The sequence below is a fragment of the Lampris incognitus genome, chromosome 11 (assembly GCF_029633865.1).
Source record: "Lampris incognitus isolate fLamInc1 chromosome 11, fLamInc1.hap2, whole genome shotgun sequence".
In the NCBI taxonomy this organism is placed as follows: Eukaryota; Metazoa; Chordata; class Actinopteri; order Lampriformes; family Lampridae; genus Lampris; species Lampris incognitus.
The window spans coordinates 52,887,147-52,909,000 of record NC_079221.1 but is presented as its reverse complement, the minus strand read 5'-3'; the positions used below and the strand labels follow the sequence as shown (position 1 = coordinate 52,909,000).

The 21,854-nt window shown below is 44.0% G+C and overlaps 1 pseudogene; it reads left to right on the top strand.

Moving 5' to 3' along the window:
- The window catches only part of LOC130120417 (immunoglobulin kappa light chain-like), a 191,580-nt pseudogene extending 178,408 nt beyond the window's left edge, over nucleotides 1–13,172 (top strand).
- The last annotated feature ends 8,682 nt before the right edge of the window (nucleotides 13,173–21,854 follow it).

Genomic DNA, 21,854 nt, shown 5'->3' with positions numbered 1-21,854 from the left:
TGCTGAGTCTTTTCCTGAGGAGTTTGGCCTTCTGTGTTGGGCCATCCGTTTGTGTAGTGGTTGTTTGGTTTCTCCTATGTATAGGTCAGTGCAATCCTCATTACAATGTACAGCATACACCAGATTGCTTTTTCGGGTGTGTGGTACACGGTCTTTGGGATGAACCAGTCTTTGTCGGAGTGTGTTGCTGGGTTTGAAGTATACCGGGATGCGGTGTTTGTTAAAAATTCTCCTGAGTTTCTCTGAGACCCCAGAAACATACGGGATGACTATGTTATTCCTTCTGTTCCTCTTCTCCTCATCGCTCACCTGGTTGGTCTTTCTGGAACGTGTTATGTTTTCATAAAGGTCCAACTGGGGTAGCCGCAGGTTTTTAAATCTCCCCTCAGGTGTTGGTGTTCTTCCCGTTGGGCCTGAATGCTGCTGGGCACATCATCAGCTCTGTGTTGCAGACTTCTGATGACGCCCAGTTTGTGTTCCAGAGGGTGGTGTGAGTCGAAAAGTAGATATTGGTCTGTGTGTGTAGGTTTCCTGTAAACCCCAATGTGGAGGCTCCTGTCTTCCCCAATGTGGACGTCACAGTCCAAGAAGGGCAAACTGTTGTACTTTACGTCTTCCCTTGTGAACTTAATGTTCTTGTCCACTGAGTTGATGTGCTTGGTAAACGCTTACACCTCTTATGTTTGGATTTTGACCCATGTGTCGTCCACATATCTGAACCAGTGGCTCGGAGGTGTTCCTCTGAAGAAGTTCAGTGCCCTGTGTTCTACCTCTTCCATATATAAGTTGGCCACAATGGGAGATACCGGTGAGCCCATTGCACAGCCGTGTTTCTGTCTGTAAAACTGGCCCCTGAATTGGAAATATGTAGTGTTCAGGCAAAGGTCCAGTAGTTGGCAAATCTGGTCTGGGCTGAGGTTGGTCCTATTGTGTAGGGTGTTTTCACATAGCAAACGTTGCCTCACAGTTTCCAAAGCCTCCATGGTTGGGATGCAGGTGAATAAAGAGGTCAAGTCATAGCATACCATGGTTTCATCCGGTTCCAGTTTTACGCCTTGGACCTTGTCCTCGAAATCAATGGAGTTTTGGATATGGTGAGGTGTTTTGCAAGCTAAAGGGGTCAATATGTTGGAACTCCATCGAGGTTTAGTGGCAGTGGGTCTGGGACTGACTTCACCCTGACCATCGGTGGAGTCCAAGCTGAGGATACAGCAGTTTACTACTGCCAGAGTCTCCACAGTATCAGTAGTCAGGCTGTGTTCACACGGTGATAGAGAGCCATACAAAAACCTCCCTCTGTTTCACAGTGACTGATCTGACAACTAGGACATACCGTAAGCTCTATAACAACAATGATAATAATAATGATAATGACAACAACAATAATAAAAATAATAATAACAATAATGGTAATAATAATAACAACAACAATAATATTAATAATAATAATAATAATAATAATGAATATAGCCGCAAGCGGCGATTAAAGGAGTCCAAGCAGTATTGCAGCCGCCATGTGTCCGATATGTTTCATATTTGGTACATGGCTTCTGTGTGCCACTAAGAATAAGCCTGTCAAGTTTCATGAAGTTTGGCCATTCACACTAGCAGATATTAGCTGCTGAATTTTGATTGGCTGTTTGGCAGCCATTTTGTAATCCAGCCAATCAGCACCTTAGGCAATGTAGCCAAATGGGTCCAAGTATAAGTATACCAAATTTCAGATTTTTTGATAAAGCGGTTTTTGAGATATCGGATTACTTGGGTCGCCTGTGTCCTAGACGATTACCGTAATTTTTTAAAATGTCGTAACACTTCCATTGCTTCAGAAACATGTGCCAGAGTATCCAAAACTGGACCAGACGTTGTCTGATTTCTTGCGTCCTAGCCGACTGCCGCAAAAAGAAAAAGTATGTCGTTATACCCAGGTGTCCTGGCAGGTGGTATGTAGAGCTGCAGCGCTTCCACACCAAATAAGTCAAAATGGCGGGCAAACTATATGGCTGACATATGTGGTCCCAGTAACAAAGTTGTAGAGCACATTCAGATGCATAGGTCTGTGCAGTTTTGTGTTGATCTGACTTATGGTGTGGGAATTACGCATGACCCTTTGTTATAGCGCCACCATCTGGCTGACATAGGTGATTTGTGGTGCCTGAGTGGTGGGGGGCCATAGGAATCCACGTACCAAAGTTGGTTGGTCTAGGACTTACGGTTGCTGAGCCTCACACACTTTTAGCGGAGAAAAATAATAATCCTGTGGCGGACACTAGGGGCTATGCCTCTCACCCAGCAGGACTGTGAGCTGGGGGCGTGGTTTACGTTCCCGGGCTCGCCGGAGCAGGGTTGTTCCTGCTGCAGTTGGTTTTTGGAGTTGAGGAATAAACATCAAACTCGCCTTGGTCTCATGTGTTTTTCCCCATCCTGCCACATTGGTGACCCCGAATTGAACATGTTTGGAGCAGAAGATGTGTGTGAATCCACTTCGGCCACGCCGCCCCAACTCTCACAGCCGGCCGTTCTCGCCGCGGCTGTGAAGCTCCCAGAGTTCTGGCAGAGCGACCCGGCCTCGTGGTTCCAGCATGTCGAGGCGCTGTTCCACCTGCGTGGAATCTCCGCGGACGACTCCAGATACTATCTGGTCGTCGCTGCGCTGGACCAGCAGTCCACACGCCGGGCCATGCAGCTGTTGCGCGCCCATCCGCCACACGATAAATACGTCGCCCTCAAACATCTTCTGCTCCGGAGGTACAGCATATCTGCCGCAGAGAGGGCAGATAGAATCCTTTCCCTATCCGGTTTGGGCGACGGGACGGCTGTGGATCTCATGGACAATATGCTGTCGCTGCTAGGCTCAGACGAAGGTGGATTCCTTTTCCCGCACGTTTTCCTGCGCCAGCTCCCGTCTCCTGTGCGCGCGGGTTTGGCTAACTCCCCGTGTCTGGCCGCTGGTGACTGCCGAGGTTTGGCTGAGGAGGCCGATCGGGTCCTGCTGGCTACCAGACGGTTCTCTGTGCAGAGTGTGGCATCGGAGCCTCTCCAGCCGACGTCGGAGGACGCGGACCCGGCAGTGGTGGCTGGAGTGACTGCCCGGAGACGGCGCGGGAGCGGCCTCTGTTTCTTCCACCGGCGGTTCGGCGGCAAGGCGAGGCGCTGCGTCCCTCCGTGCACGTTTGGGGCGGCGGGAAACTCCCGGGCAGCGCTCGGTAGCAGCTGTGGGCGCTGGCGGACGTAGTGAGCTGCTCTTCATCAAGGACACGATGTCAGGAAGACGGTTTCTGGTGGACTCAGGCTCGCAAAAGAGCCTACTCCCTCCTGCTAAGACAGACAGGTCGGCCGAAGGCGGCGGCCCACTGTTGAGTGCAGTTAACGGTTCGTCCATTGCGACGTTTGGCACAAGGTTGGTGACTGTTTGCTTCCGCGGGCGCCATTTTGAGTGGGACTTTGTAGTCGCCGCCATTACTGTTCCTATTATCGGCGCGGATTTTCTGTGTGCTAATGGTCTGCTGGTTGATGCTGCAAACCGCCGTTTAATTGATGCTGTGTCTTTCGCCACTTTTCCGTGCGAGACAGGGGGAGCCGGGCCGTTAACACACGCTAACTTTTTAGCATTAGGGGATGTTTTTCAACGTTTGCTGGCGGATTCTCCATCGGTGACTACACCTGCCTTTTCCACCGCGGTTACTAAACACGGGGTAGAACATTTCATTCCCACTCTGGGACCGCCAGTTTTTGCGCGCGCGCGGCGCCTCGACGCGATAAAACGGGCTCCAGCTAAGGAGGAGTTCGCCATCATGGAGCGTCTGGGTATAGTGAGGCGTTCCAACAGCCCGTGGGCCTCGCCGCTTCACATGGTGCCCAAGGCGGATGGGTCGTGGCGGCCTTGCGGCGACTTTCGCCGCCTGAACATCCCACACATTCAGGACTTTTCCATACGCCTGGCAGGTACCACTACTTTCTCTAAGGTGGACCTGGTGCGCGGCTATCATCAGGTTCCTGTGCGCGCAGAGGACGTGCCCAAGACCGCAGTGATCACCCCGTTTGGGCTTTTTGAGTTCATGCGCATGCCCTTTGGCTTGAAGGGGGCAGCGCAAACCTTTCAGAGGCTGATGGACTCGGTGTTGCGTGACCTTGCCTTCGTGTTCGTTTATCTCGACGATATATTAGTGGCCAGTCCGTCAGCTGAAGAGGACCTGGCGCACCTGAAACAGGTTTTCCGTCGCCTGGACGAACACGGCCTGATAGTCAACCCGGCCAAGTGTCAGTTTGGACTGCCGGTGATTGACTTCTTGGGTCACCGCATTTCGCCGCAAGGCGCGGTCCCGTTGCCTTCTAAGGTGCAAGCGCTGGCGGAATTTCCCCGCCCAGTCTCTGTTAAGGCATTGCAGGAATTCTTGGGCATGGTGAATTTCTATAACCGTTTCCTCCCTCGCGCTGCCCACCTCCTTCAGCCACTTTACGAAGCCCTGCGGCTTAAGAAGGCTAACGACCCAGTCGACTGGACTCCCGAACGGGTCCAGGCCTTTGACGGAGCTAAGTGCGCCCTGGCTAACGCTGCCCTCATCGCCCATCCCACACCCACGGCGTCCATAGCTTTAACAACCGATGCGTCTGACATAGCCGTGGGGGCTGTGGTTGAACAGCGCGTGGCGAATGCGTGGCAGCCACTCGCATTTTTTAGCCCCAAACTGCGAGACAGCGAGCGCAAGTACAGCGTTTTTGACCGGGAGTTGCTGGCACTGCACCTTGCAACCCGGCATTTCCGCTTCCTGCTGGAGGGTCGCCCATTCACGGCTTATGTGGATCATAAGCCGCTGACTTTCGCCATGTCCAAGGTGACTGAGCCGTGGTCTGCTCGTCAGCAGCGCCACCTAGCGGCAATCTCCGAGTTCACAACGGACATTCAGCATATGGCCGGGAAGTCCAACCCTGTTGCTGATTGTCTGTCGCGTGTGCTTGTGTGTCCTGTGCACCTCGGTGTGGATTTCTCCGCTATGGCTGCCGACAGCCCAGCGACCCGGACGTCCTTGCCCTTAGGTCAACGCGTACCGGTCTCAAGCTAGAGGACGCTGTGATGCAGGAAGGCAGTCCTCCCCTCCTCTGCGTTGTCTCCACCGGCCGTCCCCGCCCCGTTGTTCCAGTGGCCTGGCACCGTCGAGTTTTCGATTCGATTCACTCCCTCTTGCACCCTGGAGTTCGGGCGTCGGTGAAGTTGGTCGGTTCCAAGTTCGTTTGACCTGGCCTCCGCGAGGACATCAAGGGGTGGGCAGCTGCATGTGTAGCGTGCCAGCGCGCTAAGGTCCACCAGCACACTAAATCGCCCCTCGAACCATTTCCGATCCCGGCCAGACGTTTCGACCACGTGCATGTGGACCTGGTGGGCCCTCTACCTTCTTCACAGGTTTTACGCACCTGCTCACAATGGTAGATCAGACCACCAGGTGGCCAGAGGTTGTCCCTCTGTCCTCCACAACATCCCCGGATGTTGCACGCGCTTTTCTTTCCTCCTGGGTCGCCCGTTTCGGCACTCCGTCAGATATCACCTCAGACAGGGGCCCCCAGTTCGTGTCAGAGCTCTGTTCGGCACTTGCGCGATCCTTGGGTGTGCAGGTACACCGCACTACCACGTACCACCCTCAGGCTAACGGCTTGTGTGAACGTTTTCACCGGTCGCTCAAGGCAGCTCTGTGCGCTGCGCTCTCGGATGGTAACTGGGTGGATCGTTTACCTTGGGTTTTGCTCGGGTTGCGCTCGGCTCCTAAGGAGGACCTCGACGCTTCCCCCGCTGAACTGGTGCTCGGTCAGCCGCTCCGCGTCCCTGGGGAATTTTTGCCTGGGAGTTCCGCTCCTCGACCCCGTCCGGCCGTTTATCCTTTTTTGTCCAACAGCACTCGGGTTCCAGGCCCCGTTCACCACTGTTTTCCGCGGTCGTTCGTGCCTGCGGAGCTCATGTCGGCTCGTTTTGTTTTGTACGGCATGATGCTCACCGCTCGCCCCTCCAACCCCCATACGATGGCCCATTTCGGGTTCTTGAGACGGGTCCTAAGGGTTTTGTGCTGGATATGGGTGGGCGTAGGGACTGTGTCACGCTTGATAGGCTTAAACCCGCGCACAGGGTGGCAGGCGAAGTTGTGTTTCCGGCCCAGGTTCCCCGTCGGGGTCGTCCTCCTTCCAGGACCCCGGCAGTATCTTCACGGGTTCAGCGTTCTGCTTCTCAGCCGGCTTTGGACTGTGTTTCACCTACTGTTTCGGCTGAGGGACGGCGCAGCCGTTATGGCAGGCTGCTTAAGCCTCCAGTGAGACACTAATTTTCTATCCAGGAATCCCTTCTGGGTGTTCGAGGGGGGCTGCGTGGGCGTGGTTTACGTTCCCGGGCTCTCTGGTGCAGGGTTGTTCCTGCTGCAGTTGGTTTTTGGAGTTGAGGAATAAACATCAAACTCGCCTTGGTCTCCTGTGTTTTTCCTCATCCTGCCATAGTATCACTATTGATTGTGTTTTATTTCTTATTACTATACTGCTATGGGCTTCTTTATTCAGCTGGTGGCATAGCTGTCCCATTTGGTACCCTACTGAGACAACTAAGTTAGCTGTCCTTTGCATCCACTGTGTTGTTGTCGTTCAACAATGCTGCATAGCACATGAGTTGTTTATTTTATGTCTTTATTTCACTGTCCTCCCATGTGACATAATAAACATGACTGATATGATTTATGAATAAAATAATAGTAAAAGCTCCATGTGTTTTGTTTCAGGGTGTAAAGGAGACACTTTACTGACCCAGACTCCAGAGTCTGTCTCAGTCCAGACAGGAGGTCCTGTCTCCATCAGCCAGTGGAGCCATTGGTAATGACTTAGCCCGGTATCATCAGAAACCAGGAGAAGCTCCCAGATTCATTACTAATTTCTATTGGGGTTTTATTTCAGGTGGTTACAGCAGCAGTGGCAACGGTTATGATTTCAGAATCACCATCAGTAACATCCAGACAGAGGACACAGGAGTTTACTACTGTCAGCAACATGAAGTCTCACCACTCACACAGTGATGAAGACCTGCACAAAGACCTTCCTCTGATGAAAGACAAGGTGTCTGTAACAGCTGAACAGGACCCATCAGAAGACATTTCTAGATGAAACAGTGACTTGTCACATTAACCAGACTGCCTGAAATGTGTCTCCACTGATTCAGGAGATGAGCTACAAATATACAAGTAGGCTAACCCGCCATATACCTTCAACGTACCCAACAATGTCAAGCCTGGTACTACCAACAACCTGGAACAGTCCGCAAAGCCTTGACTGGCACAGGGACCACTCTCCTGGCAGGAAGTCCCTCTCGGTTCAGCGCCGGCGGATCTGGGAGTGACTTCACCCTGACTGTCACAGCAGTCCAGGCTGAGGATGCAGGGATTTCCTACTGTCAGAGTGATATCTGTGTTCATGGCTGAGCAACCACACAGTGATAGAAGGCTGTACAAACATCTGCCATGTAGGCAGGACCACCTAAGGTATAAGACAACTAAGCTGCCTCTTAGACTGTGAAGTCCTACGATTAACAAAGTGCTGCTTGGACACCAGGAGGGCAAATCAAATTCTGCTTAGGACCCCAACAAGACTTGAACAGGTCCTGTTCTCAGGTGACATGTCAGTAGCACCATATGAACCCGTTCCTTTTCTTCCATACGTGGTGTCAATTTATGGACCTTTTTTGATCTTCATCTTTGGCATTTCAGACATTTATGACAGATGCATCTTGAAAGGACACAGTTAAAACACAGGGAACTCTGCACAGCATTAACAGTTGATGTGTAGGGATTCACACAGGACATCTATTGCCTACAGGGGGCACACTACAGAGGACCATGCAGTCGGACAAAGGAACAATAAAAAGTCTGAATGGCCAAGAAAACAGAAATCCCTGTGGAGACTGGATCAACATTTTGGCCACAGGATGTCCATGGTGGACAATATGGCAAGCTGTTCCAGCTTTTAATGTCCTTTATTATCATCACCAATTCATTTTTTTACTTGTTAAAATATCCAATTTTCATATCAGAAATTGAATTTTAAGTAGTTATAATTCACTTTTAAGTAGTTGAAACACCAGTTGTTGATATAAGAGGTTCAGTTGTTGATGTCAGACATTTCGTTTTTGATATCAACAATTATGTTCCAAATGTTGATATTGCAAAAAAAAAAAATTATTTCAACGATTGGCACTTAAACTACTTAATATCCCACTAATTTAAATTCCAGTTCTCACTGAAATGAATGGGGGAAAGTTGTAATCCTCAGTAGTTAGGATTTAATTTGATGTCAAGATTTGAATTTTTGATGTGCAAAATTACATTTTAACTAGTTAAAATATCATTTAGAATATAACTTTTTATAGACAGGATACTTAATTTAGAATATAAATTTTGATAGACAGGATAGTTAATTTAGAATATAACTGTTGATAGACAGGATAGTTAAAAGATAATTTAGAATATAACTTTTGATAGACAGGATACTTAAAATATCATTTAAAATATAACTTTTGATAGACAGGATAGTTAAAATATCAATTTGAATATAACTTTTGATAGACAGGATAGTTAAAATATAATTTAGAATATAAATTTTATAGACAGGATAGTTAATTTAGAATATAACTGTTGATAGACAGTATAGTTAAAATATAATTTAGAATATAACTTTTGATAGACAGGATACTTAAAATGTCATTTAAAATATAACTTTTGATAGACAGGATAGTAAAAATATCATTTAGAATATAACTTTTGATAGACAGGATAGTTAAAATATAATTTAGAATATAAGTTTTGATAGACAGGATAGTTAATTTAGAATATAACTTTTTATAGACAGGATAGTTAAAATATAATTTAGAATATAACTTTTGATAGACAGGATAGTTAACATAGAATTTAGAATACAACTTTTGATAGACAGGATACTTAAAATATCATTTAAAATGTAACTTTTGATAGACAGGATAGTTAAAATATCATTTAGAATATAACTTTTGATAGACAGGATACTTAAAATATAATTTAAAATATAACTTTTGATAGGCAGGATAGTTAAAATATCATTTAGAATATAACTTTTGATAGACAGGATAGTTAAAATATCATTTAGAATATAACTTTTGATAGACAGGATAGTTAATTTAGAATATAACTTTTGATAGACAGGATAGTTAAAATATCATTTAAAATATAACTTTTGATAGACAGGATAGTTAAAATATAATTTAAAATATAACTTTTGATAGACAGGATAGTTAAAATATCATTTAAAATATAACTTAACAGACAGGATAGTTAAAATAACATTTAGAATATAACTTTTGATAGACAGGATAGTTAAAATATAATTTAGAATATAACTTTTGATAGACAGGATAGTTAATTTAGAATATAACTTTTGATTGACAGGATAGTTAAAATATAATTTAGAATATAACTTTTGATAGACAGGATACTTAAAATGTAATTTAAAATATAACTTTTGATAGACAGGATAGTTGAAATATAATTTAGAATATGGCTTTTGATAGACAGGATAGTTAAAATATAATTTAGAATATAACTTTTGATAGACAGGATAGTTAATTTAAAATATAACTTTTGATTGACAGGATAGTTAAAATATAATTTAGAATATAACTTTTGATAGACAGGATAGTTAAAATATAATTTAGAATATAAATTTTATAGACAGGATAGTTAATTTAGAATATAACTGTTGATAGACAGGATAGTTAACATAGAATTTAGAATACAACTTTTGATAGACAGGATACTTAAAATATCATTTAAAATGTAACTTTTGATAGACAGGATAGTTAAAATATCATTTAGAATATAACTTTTGATAGACAGGATACTTAAAATATAATTTATAATATAACTTTTGATAGGCAGGATAGTTAAAATATCATTTAGAATATAACTTTTGATAGACAGGATAGTTAAAATATCATTTAGAATATAACTTTTGATAGACAGGATAGTTAATTTAGAATATAACTTTTGATAGACAGGATAGTTAAAATATAATTTAAAATATAACTTTTGATAGACAGGATAGTTAAAATATAATTTAAAATATAACTTTTGATAGACAGGATAGTTAAAATATCATTTAAAATATAACTTAAGAGACAGGATAGTTAAAATAACATTTAGAATATAACTTTTGATAGACAGGATAGTTAAAATATAATTTGGAATATAACTTTTGATAGACAGGATAGTTAATTTAGAATATAACTTTTGATTGACAGGATAGTTAAAATATAATTTAGAATATAACTTTTGATAGACAGGATACTTAAAATGTAATTTAAAATATAACTTTTGATAGACAGGATAGTTGAAATATAATTTAGAATATGGCTTTTGATAGACAGGATAGTTAAAATATCATTTAGAATATAACTTTTGATAGACAGGATAGTTAAAATATCATTTAGAATATAACTTTTGATAGACAGGATAGTTAATTTAGAATATAACTTTTGATAGACAGGATAGTTAAAATATCATTTAAAACATAACTTTTGATAGACAGGATAGTTAAAATATAATTTAAAATATAACTTTTGATAGACAGGATAGTTAAAATATCATTTAAAATATAACTTAACAGACAGGATAGTTAAAATAACATTTAGAATATAACTTTTGATAGACAGGATAGTTAAAATATAATTTGGAATATAACTTTTGATAGACAGGATACTTAAAATGTAATTTAAAATATAACTTTTGATAGACAGGATAGTTGAAATATAATTTAGAATATGGTTTTTGATAGACAGGATAGTTAAAATATAATTTAGAATATAACTTTTGATAGACAGGATAGTTAATTTAAAATATAACTTTTGATTGACAGGATAGTTAAAATATAATTTAGAATATAACTTTTGATAGACAGGATACTTAAAATATCATTTAAAATATAACTTTTGATAGACAGGATAGTTAAAATATCATTTAGAATATGACTTTTGATAGACAGGATAGTTAAAATATCATCTAGAATATAACTTTTGATAGACAGGATACTTAAAATATCATTTAAATATAACTTTTGATAGACAGGATAGTTGAAATATAATTTAGAATATAACTTTTGATAGACAGGATAGTTAATTTAGAATATAACTTTTGATTGACAGGATAGTTAAAATATCATTTAGAATATAACTTTTGATAGACAGGATAGTTAAAATATCATTTAGAATATGACTTTTGATAGACAGGATAGTTAAAATATCATTTAGAATATAACTTTTGATAGACAGGATAGTTAAAATAGAATGTGGATATCATGAGTTTGGTATTTTGCCTGGATACTTGTGATGTACAGTGGGATTATAAGTAGGCTGGTTGTCATCCAGTTTCTGATATGGAAATGGCTAAGTGGTGGAGCTGGAGTAAAAACAGAGGGGTTAAAAGCTAAAACTTCCTGCCATATACACTAATAAGGCTGAGCTGCAGCACGTGAGCGTGTTGAGCAGCAGCCATCGAGGTGTGTCAAGTGGAAAGGAGGTTTTTGTACGGCGTCTTAACCAGGCTCTATCACTGTGGTACACTTTTGGTGGCGGCACTGAGGTCATCGTCTCATGTAAGTGATTTCTCTTGTACATTTGTGTGTCCATAGTCATTTTCTACATTAGCTGCTTCTCACAACGTGTTGCTACGTATGTCGAGTGTTGGTTTGGGAAAACAAAACTAGATTTTGATTTGTTTAATGATTCATTTGGAGTCAGTCGTGACATTTAACAGGACTCCAGGGTGGAAAGGCAGTGGCTGAATATTGTAAAGTAGTCCATGTTATTCTAACAACATCAGTATGCCGTAGCATCGTCACATAACTTGACATTACAGCTTTAGTCGACCATTGGTTAAAGCCTGAACAATGCTGTCAGTTTGGAAATCTTACAAGACAAACTGAAATCACAATCTTCAACACTGAGCTATTTATTCGACGTTTGGTCTCTAACCCGTGTATATTTTAGGTGTCTTGTATCAGTAAAAGCTGCAGAAATTGTTGCATGAGGATTGCACCGCAGCAGTGTAAATCAGCTGCAGGTACAACGGTGGTTAAATGAGCTTTACTCACACTGGACATGTTGAATAGAGGCTGCACACAGTGTACAGTCCCATGTAAAGCCGTGTTTAACTTACACATTTATAATCTGCTAAATCACTGGCAGTCTGAGAAATGAGCTCATTCATAGTCACTTTATGTGCCACACACATTCATATACGCACACCTGAAAACTGCTTTTAAAACTAATTTTATTGTAAACTTGCAGAATATGTAACTGGTGATTTACAGCCTATGGCATATTGTTTATTTCATCCTTTATTTACTGTTAAGGTTGTAAAAAGTCATGTAAATTGTGAGTATTAGTTTAGTTTGTTGCCTTTAGTTACACACAGACAGGGCACATTGATACACATTTGTGTAAATGTGGCAGTTTAGCAGCATCACTCATTTTCAACTGTGGTCCTGCAGGTACAGTAGAGACGGCAGATTAAAGGAAACACACATAGACTACTGTACAAATAGATTATGGAAAACACACTGCACACATAAACACATGGAAACAAAGACCACAACAAGACACACTGATGCTGCATGTGCTTATTCACACAGCACAGTAGCATTAACATGGTCCTGGTGAGTAGTGGTGGTGCTGCAGTGCTCTCAGTAACACATAGTTCAGCAAGTCGGTGTATTCAGTTGTGTCTCTCTTTACAGCGGGGGTCTCAGTCAAACCCACCCTCTCCCTGCTCCCCCCCTCTTCTGAGGAGTTGTCCAAGGGCTCGGCCACGCTGTCCTGTCTGCTGAGCAGCTACTCCCCAAAAGGAGCGCTGGTGACTTGGCAGAAGGATGGGAGGGAGGTGACGGCGGGCGTCCTGACGGGACAAGAGGTGTGGAGCAGCACTGGGTACAGCCGCAGCAGCATCCTGACCCTCAGCAAAGCCAGCTGGGATGAAGGAGACCTCTACACCTGCTTGGTGGCCCACGATGGCCGCAGGCAGTCCACCGAGCTCAGGAGCTCTTATTTCAGATGGTCTTATGGTGATCCAGTAATAAACCAGTTTATCATCTTGCTGTGCTCTTGCTCCTGCTCATCTGTCATGTGACAAAGGAACATGTCTCTTCTAAGGTCTCTCTATATAATCTGACAGCAGTCAAAACCAGGAAGTGCTGAGTATGTACATTACACACTAATATTCCCCGCCAGCTGGCCATCATATTGACTTTCAGTCCTCTTATGAAATAACCGCCACTATTGAAATAATCCACCTGCTGTGATGTCATCTGGTAGACTATTGGTGATATTTCACTCTGAAGGTTCACCTGAGCAGGAAATGGTATTCTCCTTGGTAGAAGTATGAAAGTCCCAGGACATGTGTTAACCCTTTTAACTGTAAATGTGTGTGTATTAACAATGTGCTGCAACATGGCTGAGTAATGCAATGACAGTAAAACCCACTGCTGTAACTGTGGATAAGAGACTGATATAGACAGTCAGCAGCCTGCACCCGGACCACTCAGACAGTAGGACACACATTCATGTGTATTACTACTACCACTACCACTACCACTACCACTACCACTACCACTACCACTGCTACTGCTACTGCTACTGCTACTGCTACTACTACCACTACCACTACCACTACCACTACCACTACCACTGCTACTACTACTACTACCGCTACTGCTACTGCTACTACTGCCACTACTACTGCTACTGCTACTACTGCTACCACTACTACTACTACTACTACTACTGCTACCACTACTACTACTGCTACTGCTACTACCACTACTACTACTACTACTGCCACTACTACTACTACTGCTACTGCTACTACCACTACTACCACTGCTACTCCTACCACTGCAACTGCTACTACTACTACTACTACTACCACTGCTACTGTTACCACTACTACTACTGCTACTGCTACTACTGCTACTACTGCTACTACTGCTACCACTACTAGTACTGCTACCACTACCACTGCTACTACTGCTACTACTGCTACTGCTACTGCTACTGCTACTACTGCTACTACTGCTACTACTGCTACCACTACTACCAGTACTACTGCTACTGCTACTACTACTACTACTACTACTACTGCTACCACTACTACTACTGCTACTGCTACTACCACTACTACTACTACTACTGCCACTACTACTACTACTGCTACTGCTACTACCACTACTACCACTGCTACTCCTACCACTGCTACTGCTACTACTACTACTACTACTACCACTGCTACTGCTACCACTACTACTACTGCTACTGCTACTACTGCTACTACTGCTACCACTACTAGTACTGCTACCACTACCACTGCTACTACTGCTACTACTGCTACTGCTACTGCTACTGCTACTACTGCTACTACTGCTACTACTGCTACCACTACTACCAGTACTACTGCTACTGCTACTACTACCACTGCTACTGCTACTGCTACTACTGCTACTGCTACTACCACTGCTACTGCTACTGCTACTACTGCAACCACTACTGCTACCACTACTACTACTGCTACTACTGCTACTGCTACTACCACTGCTACTGCTACTGCTACTACTGCTACCACTACTACTACTGCTACTACTGCTACTACTGATACTACTACTGCTACCACTACTGCCACTGCTACTACTGCTACTACTGCTACTACTGCTACCACTACTACTACTGCTACTACTGCTACTACTAATACTACTACTGCTACCACTACTGCCACTGCTACTACTGCTACTACTGCTACTGCTACTACCACTGCTACTGCTACTACTGCTACTACTGCTATTGCTACTACTGCTACTACAACCACTACTACTACTACTACTGCTACTATCACTACTACTACTATTGCTACTACTGCTACTGCTACTACCACTGCTACTGCTACTATCACTACTGTTGCGGGACAGCTCCCTGACAGATAGTGACAGACAGACAGTCTGACTAAAGTAACGCGAGACCCTGTTAGCCAATGAGAAGAGACTTAGGAATGCGTGCGTGCTGCCTATTGTTATCCATTGCACAGCACAGCGTGGGTTAGTTGTTATAGTGGTTTACAGACTGTCACACAGTGTTAGCTTAGCATAACGTGTTAGCGATCAGACGTAACATTCCTGACTCCTACACCTCGACTGAGCTGACGCTAGACAGTGACTAACCAGCGACGACCATAATAGAACCAGTAAGAGTGATTACCAGCCCCCAGAGAGAGATCAGAGTGTGCAGCCAGTGACAGTGTGAGTGTCTGCAGAGTGAGACCATCCCAGCCAGGCTAGCCAGCGTCCGTCATCGTCTGCAGACTGCCGGAGCAGTGCAAGGTGGGTTGCTAAACCCGTAGCCTAGCCCGGCTAATTAACGCCAGAGACTGTGTTGTCGCACCATAATTCCCAGCCTCCAACTACTTAATATAAGAACATCTAAACCCAGTCCCGCGACACTACTACTACTGTTACTGGCCTAGACCTAGGGGAATCTGGGCGGTAGCAAGGATCCACAGACAGTGGGTACTGTGGACCGGTGAGGTGAGCTGGGTAGATAAACTGTGGATCATAGAAGAGAAACGCATGAGTCCATGTTCACTCCAGCTCGAACCAGTTTATTCTGAGCTGCTTAGGAAGCTGGGAGCAGCTTGACTCTGGGGATCCACAGAAGCGCTACAGCGCCCTCTACTAGCTTGGTGGAGAAACACCCTTACTGCAATGCAATCACGTATCTAAGTTAGATCTAAATCTAAAAAATAGGGGGGGTATAGTTTTTAAGTTAACTTTTCATTGAGGCTATTTTCAACCCCTTACACACTACCACTACCACTACTACTGCTACTGTTACTACCACTACTACCACTACTACTACTACTACTACTACTACTACTACTACTACTACTACCACTACTACCACCACTACTACCACTACTACTGCTACTATCGCTACTACTACCACTACCACTACTACTGCTACTACCACTACCACTACTACTGCTACTGCTACTACCACTACTACTACTACTGCTACTGCTACTACCACTACTACCACTACTAATACTACTACCACTACTACTACCACTACCACTACTACTGCTACTATCGCTACTACTACCACTACCACTACTACTGCTACTGTTCCTACCACTACTGCTACTACTACTACTACTACCACTACTACCACCACTACTACCACTACTACTGCTACTATCGCTACTACTACCACTACCACTACTACTGCTACTACCACTACCACTACTACTGCTACTGCTACTACCACTACTACTACTACTGCTACTGCTACTACCACTACTACCACTACTAATACTACTACCACTACTACCACCACTACTACCACTACTACTGCTACTATCGCTACTACTACCACTACCACTACTACTGCTACTACCACTACCACTACTACTGCTACTGCTACTACCACTACTACTACTACTACTGCTACTACCACTACTACTACTACTACCACTACTACTGCTAAAACCACTACTACTACTACTACTGCTACTGGTACTACCACTACTACTACTACTACTACTGCTACTACCACCACTACTACTACTACTGTTACTGCTACTACCACTACTACAACTACTACTACCACTACCGCTACTACTGCTACTACTGCTACTACCACCACTACTACTACTGCTACTACCACTACTACTACTACTACTGCTACTACTACTTTCGGCTGCTCCCGTTAGGGGGCGCCACAGCGGATCATCTGTTTCCACCTCTTCCTGTCTTCTACATCTTCCTCTGTCACACCAGCCACCTGCAAGTCCTCCCTCACCACATCCATAAACCTCCTCTTTGGGCTTCCTCTTCTCCTCTTCCCTGGCAGCTCCATATTCAGCATCCTTCTCCCAGTATACTCAGCATCTCTCCTCCACACATGTCCAAACCATCTCAATCTTGTCTCTCTTGCTTTGTCTCCAAACCGTCCAACCTGAGCGGTCCCTCTAATATACTCGTTCCTAATCCTGTCCTTCTTCATCACTCCCAATGAAGATCTTTTCATCTTCACCTCTGCCACCTCCAGCTCCACCTCCTGTCTTTACTTCAGTACCACTGTCTCCAAACCATACAACATAGCTGGTCTCACTACCATCTTGTAAACCTTCCCTTTAACTCTTGCTGGTACCCTGCTGTCACACATCACTCCTGACACTCTTCTCCACCCACTCCACCCATCCACATTAATGTGTATTACAGGAACCATAATGTTACTGTCTGTTTTTAGATTTTTTTTACTCATCTGACTGTTCCTGCGACTTATATTCCAAAGCTACTTCCATCCACCCACCCATCCATCCATCCATCCATCCATCCATCATCCATCCACCCATCCATCGTCCATCCACCCATCCATCCATCATCCATCCACCCATCCATCATCCAAACCGCTTATCCTGCTGCCGTTTGGTCATTACTGCAAAACCTGAGAAAAAATCTGCAACTTGCCGTAAGTCGGTTTATATGGCAACAACAACAACAACAATAATACCAATCATAACAATATCAATAACAATAATAGGCGGCACGGTGTCGCAGTGGTTAGCACGGTCCCCTCACAGCAATAAGGTCCTGGGTTCGAGCCCCGGGGTAGTCCAACCTTGGTGGGTCGTCCTCTGTGTGGAGTTTGCATGTTCTCCCCGTGTCTGCGTGGGTTTCCTCTGGAGGCTCCGGTTTCCTCCAACAGTCCATAATAATAAGAAGAAGAACAAGAAGAACAAGAAGACGAAGATGAAGTATAGCTACTCATCAATAAAGCCATATTGCAAGAGGTCAAATCGAAAAAAAAAGAACTTGGTCTTACAAGCATCGCTTTTTCTCATAATAATAACAGCAATACTAATACTACTAATAATAATAATTACAATAATAACGATAATGATAATATTAGCTACTCCTCAATAAAGCCATATTGCAAGAGGTCAAATCGAAGGAAAAGAACTTGTCAGCAGCTTGGATTGACTACAGGAAGACATTTGACAGCATGCCACACTCCTGGATAGAGAAGAGCCTCAAGATCCACAGAGTCTGCCCAACAACTGTCAAATTCATCACGGAGAGCATGAAGACCTGGAAGACCACCCTGAATCTCCATCATGCAGAGGGGTGGTTAACATCGAGACCGGTCAACATCAGAAGTGGAATCTTCCAAGGGGACTCACTATCCCCACTGCTCTTTTGCCTTGCACTAGCAACACTCAGCAGTCCACTGAACAACAGCAGCTATGGGTACAAATCACAGAAAGGCAAACTGACCCATCTGTTCTACATTGATGACCTCAAGATGTTTACCAAGGAGGACAATCAGCAGAGGCGTAGGGCTTGGAAGTTTGGTAGGAAGGTGTCCTACTGATGATTTAGTAACACCTCCAGCAAAAAAATAATCTAACTGATAAACGATGGTTGGGGGAAACAATACAAATACTATGACTTGTGTAATGATGGCTTGGCTAACACAACACTGGCAGGCCTCATATCCACCAGCCTTTTCACTACTTCTCACTACTAACTAACACAGACCTTCTTCTTTTTGGTCCCCGCAGGACAAGAGAGGCAACACTTCTAGTCAAGGCTGTGATGACAAGTGCATCCCCATGTAATACAGATACTTTTGGTTGTTTTACACCAGGCTAGGGAGGGTCACAAGCAAAGATGAGGGGTCAAGGTGAGTCTGGGAGCGGGTGAAGACCAAGACAGCAAGGCACAAAGTGAGAAAGAGACGTGACGGTAATGAAAGAGAGGAGGAGAAAAAGAGCAGTCGACAGCGTGAGGACAGAAAAGTGGAAACTCCAGAAAAAGGAAGATAAAGTGAAAAGTGAGCTGGAGACAGAAAGACACCCCCCCTCCCCCTTAGTCAGCGTAGTGCATGATGGCCTCAACGTAGTTTCCTGGAAACAGGCCTGTGGTGGCGTTCATCACACCTTCATAGCAGCCACCCTCGTTTTTCTTGATTACACAGATAATGGCTCCTCTTGGAAGAACAACTCGTCCTCCTGATCAGCCATGTAGTCATAGATGGCCACCACTAGAGGGAGACAAACACGCAGTTAAGCACGCTGCTGGTTAACAGTAAACCAACAATAACATCAACAACTTGTAGTACAAGTAATATTCACAGTGCTTATACTACCACTATTATTACTAATTATTAGTACTATTAAAGCTAAGTACTACAAACACAGCTATCACTGCTCCTACGAGAGACACTACCATTATAACTACTGCTGTGACCACTACTCCCACTAATAAAGAAAATAGACTGTGATAATAATCACATCTTTAGGTCTGTTACTACTAGTTCTACTGTGGTTACTATTACCACCACCAACACTGCCACTACTATATTTATTAACAACAACAATAATGAGAAAAATCACAATAATAACAATTCCATGTCTTTTGTGCTGGATAAGATCTAATCTCGTAATGATGACATGGTGTTGACATATTGGCTGCTTTAAGCATCGAAATTGCGATGTTCATCTTCTTTTGTTCTTTACTCTCATCCCAGCTGTTGTCTCGCTTGGTCCATATGTTGTGCTGATGGTTAGCATCTGGTTTTAGAATCAGTCTCTTCGTAAATCCTCTACCTTTCTCAAGGTAGGTTGCTGGAGCCCAGGGAGGGTCCTCCTCTGTACAGAGGTCATTGTACTCAACTAAAGCGGACTCCTCCTCTTCCTCACCTTCCTCTAATGGCTGATCACGGGGCCAGACCTCATCAGGCCCTGATTGGCCCTCAACAGCTGAGGAAGGGGAAGAGGATCGTGTGAGACTGGGGAAATGGGTCGGGAGGGAGGGAGGAGGTTATTATATAGCTGGAGATTCAGATCGTACGACAGTGGCACTCAACCATGTGTCATGAAGAGCTGTGTGTACACAGGTTTTCTTTCAGACCAACACTACAGCTGCTGAGCTCACTGACCATTCCTCCTGTGTTTGGCTGAAGGTGTGTGGTCAGTGAACTCATCTGAAGTACAGCAGTGTTGGGTTGGGGAGAAAAACCTGCACGCACATGGCACTCCATGGCACATGGCTGGTATCACCCATGTGCCATGGAGTGCCATGATTTCCAACTGATTGTCATGATGCCCAAACAAATCAACTCTCACTGGTGTGATTATCAGAAACACCCCAATCAAGGGTACTCAGGCAAATGGGGCGCAGGTGAACAGAAACACCAATCAGGGGATGGAGAACAGGCGAGCCCCGATGGTCCAGACCACACAACCATGACCGTTACGGAGTGTACATGAGTTAGAATATTACATTAACATGCCAGATCATACACTGTGAATATTTACATATGTAGCCGGGTGGGGATTGATGTCTAAAGTAAAAACACCACCAGAGGGCGCTGTGCCTTGTGGAGCCCCCCCCCCCCCCAGTTTGAGCTAGAACAGCGGAGATTAAACCGGAAGTTCCGGGGTTTTTTTTGTTCCCTTCCTCAAGGACGCTGGAGTGGTCGGCTGTGTTTCTAAGAGCTTGTAAAAGAGGTAACGTTCTATGTTAAATGGTGTCTAATGCAGAACATATGGAAAGATTCATGTTAATAATGCTGTGTTAGATGTAATATGTGAGATCTGTTGCCGATTGTAATGTTATACTGTGTGATCTTCGCAGATTTATCGTTAGAGCGTTTCCATGTGTAACGGATAGCCAAGCAGAGTCAGGCATCCATCACACCACGTGGGGGAGGACCATGTAAAACGCTGTACTTGTGAGTGTTAGCTAGGCTAATCACATTTATTAGCTACAGATGTTGTGTTTGGTGGCAACTAACTTTGTGCTTTTCATTTGTTTCATTTATTTTCGTGTAACAGGGAGGACCCTGCAGTTATTTATTGTGCAGTTATTCTATGTGGTTATTGTCTTTCATGTGATTAGGCACTTGTATGCTAGCTAGTTTCCACCGGCTAGCTGCACAAGGGATTAGGCATTGTATAGGCTAAGAGCCTGAGCTTTATGTTGAGCAGGATCATTGTTGAAACTCTACATTTATTAATGTCATTTTTCTAAAGCATAAAATTGATCGGAATAAAGAACGCTGTTTTTTATGTTGTCTTGGGATCATTAATTTTACCAGGCTTCATATTTTGGTACCAGGAGTGGGATGATGAGACCGTAAGGCCATCGGAAGTGTGTGCGCCCAGAGGCGTGAAGGAGCTGATATGCTTAAGCGCGGGGACGCGCTTCCCGAAGGAGGGGGGGGGGTAGTGTAACGTGCATGGATAAGTAGACACGTTGGTCCTTGACTAACGGGTCGGACCCTTTAGTCGGCTGGTTAACGTTGTTGCTTGCGGAGTGGGAGACACGGGTTCGCGTCCCGGCTGTAGCGACGGTCTCCCAGACTGCCCCCCGAATTCGCTACACATACATGGAAAATAAGCTGAGTTTCATATATGAGCTGTGATGGTAGTTTATGGAGGATAAGAGAGATAACTCACATTGTCTTAACAAGACAGCTATCAACACAGACAATGAACCAGCAGAATGAAGTACAGATTTAAAAGATCACTTACCTGCGCTGTAACGTGTGAGAGTCAAGACGCACATGTGTAACCCAGGTTAAAATAACCTACATATAATTACAGTTGAATCATAATAAATAAATAGGTAAACAATCATAGTTATTCATTTTGCAAGCAAATAGTGAACAGTAGATGAGTAATTCATGGTACCAATAAATTCCTATTCATATTGTTGGTTCAGACTGCTATTTCTTGAACGCAGCGCGTGCAGTGCTGATT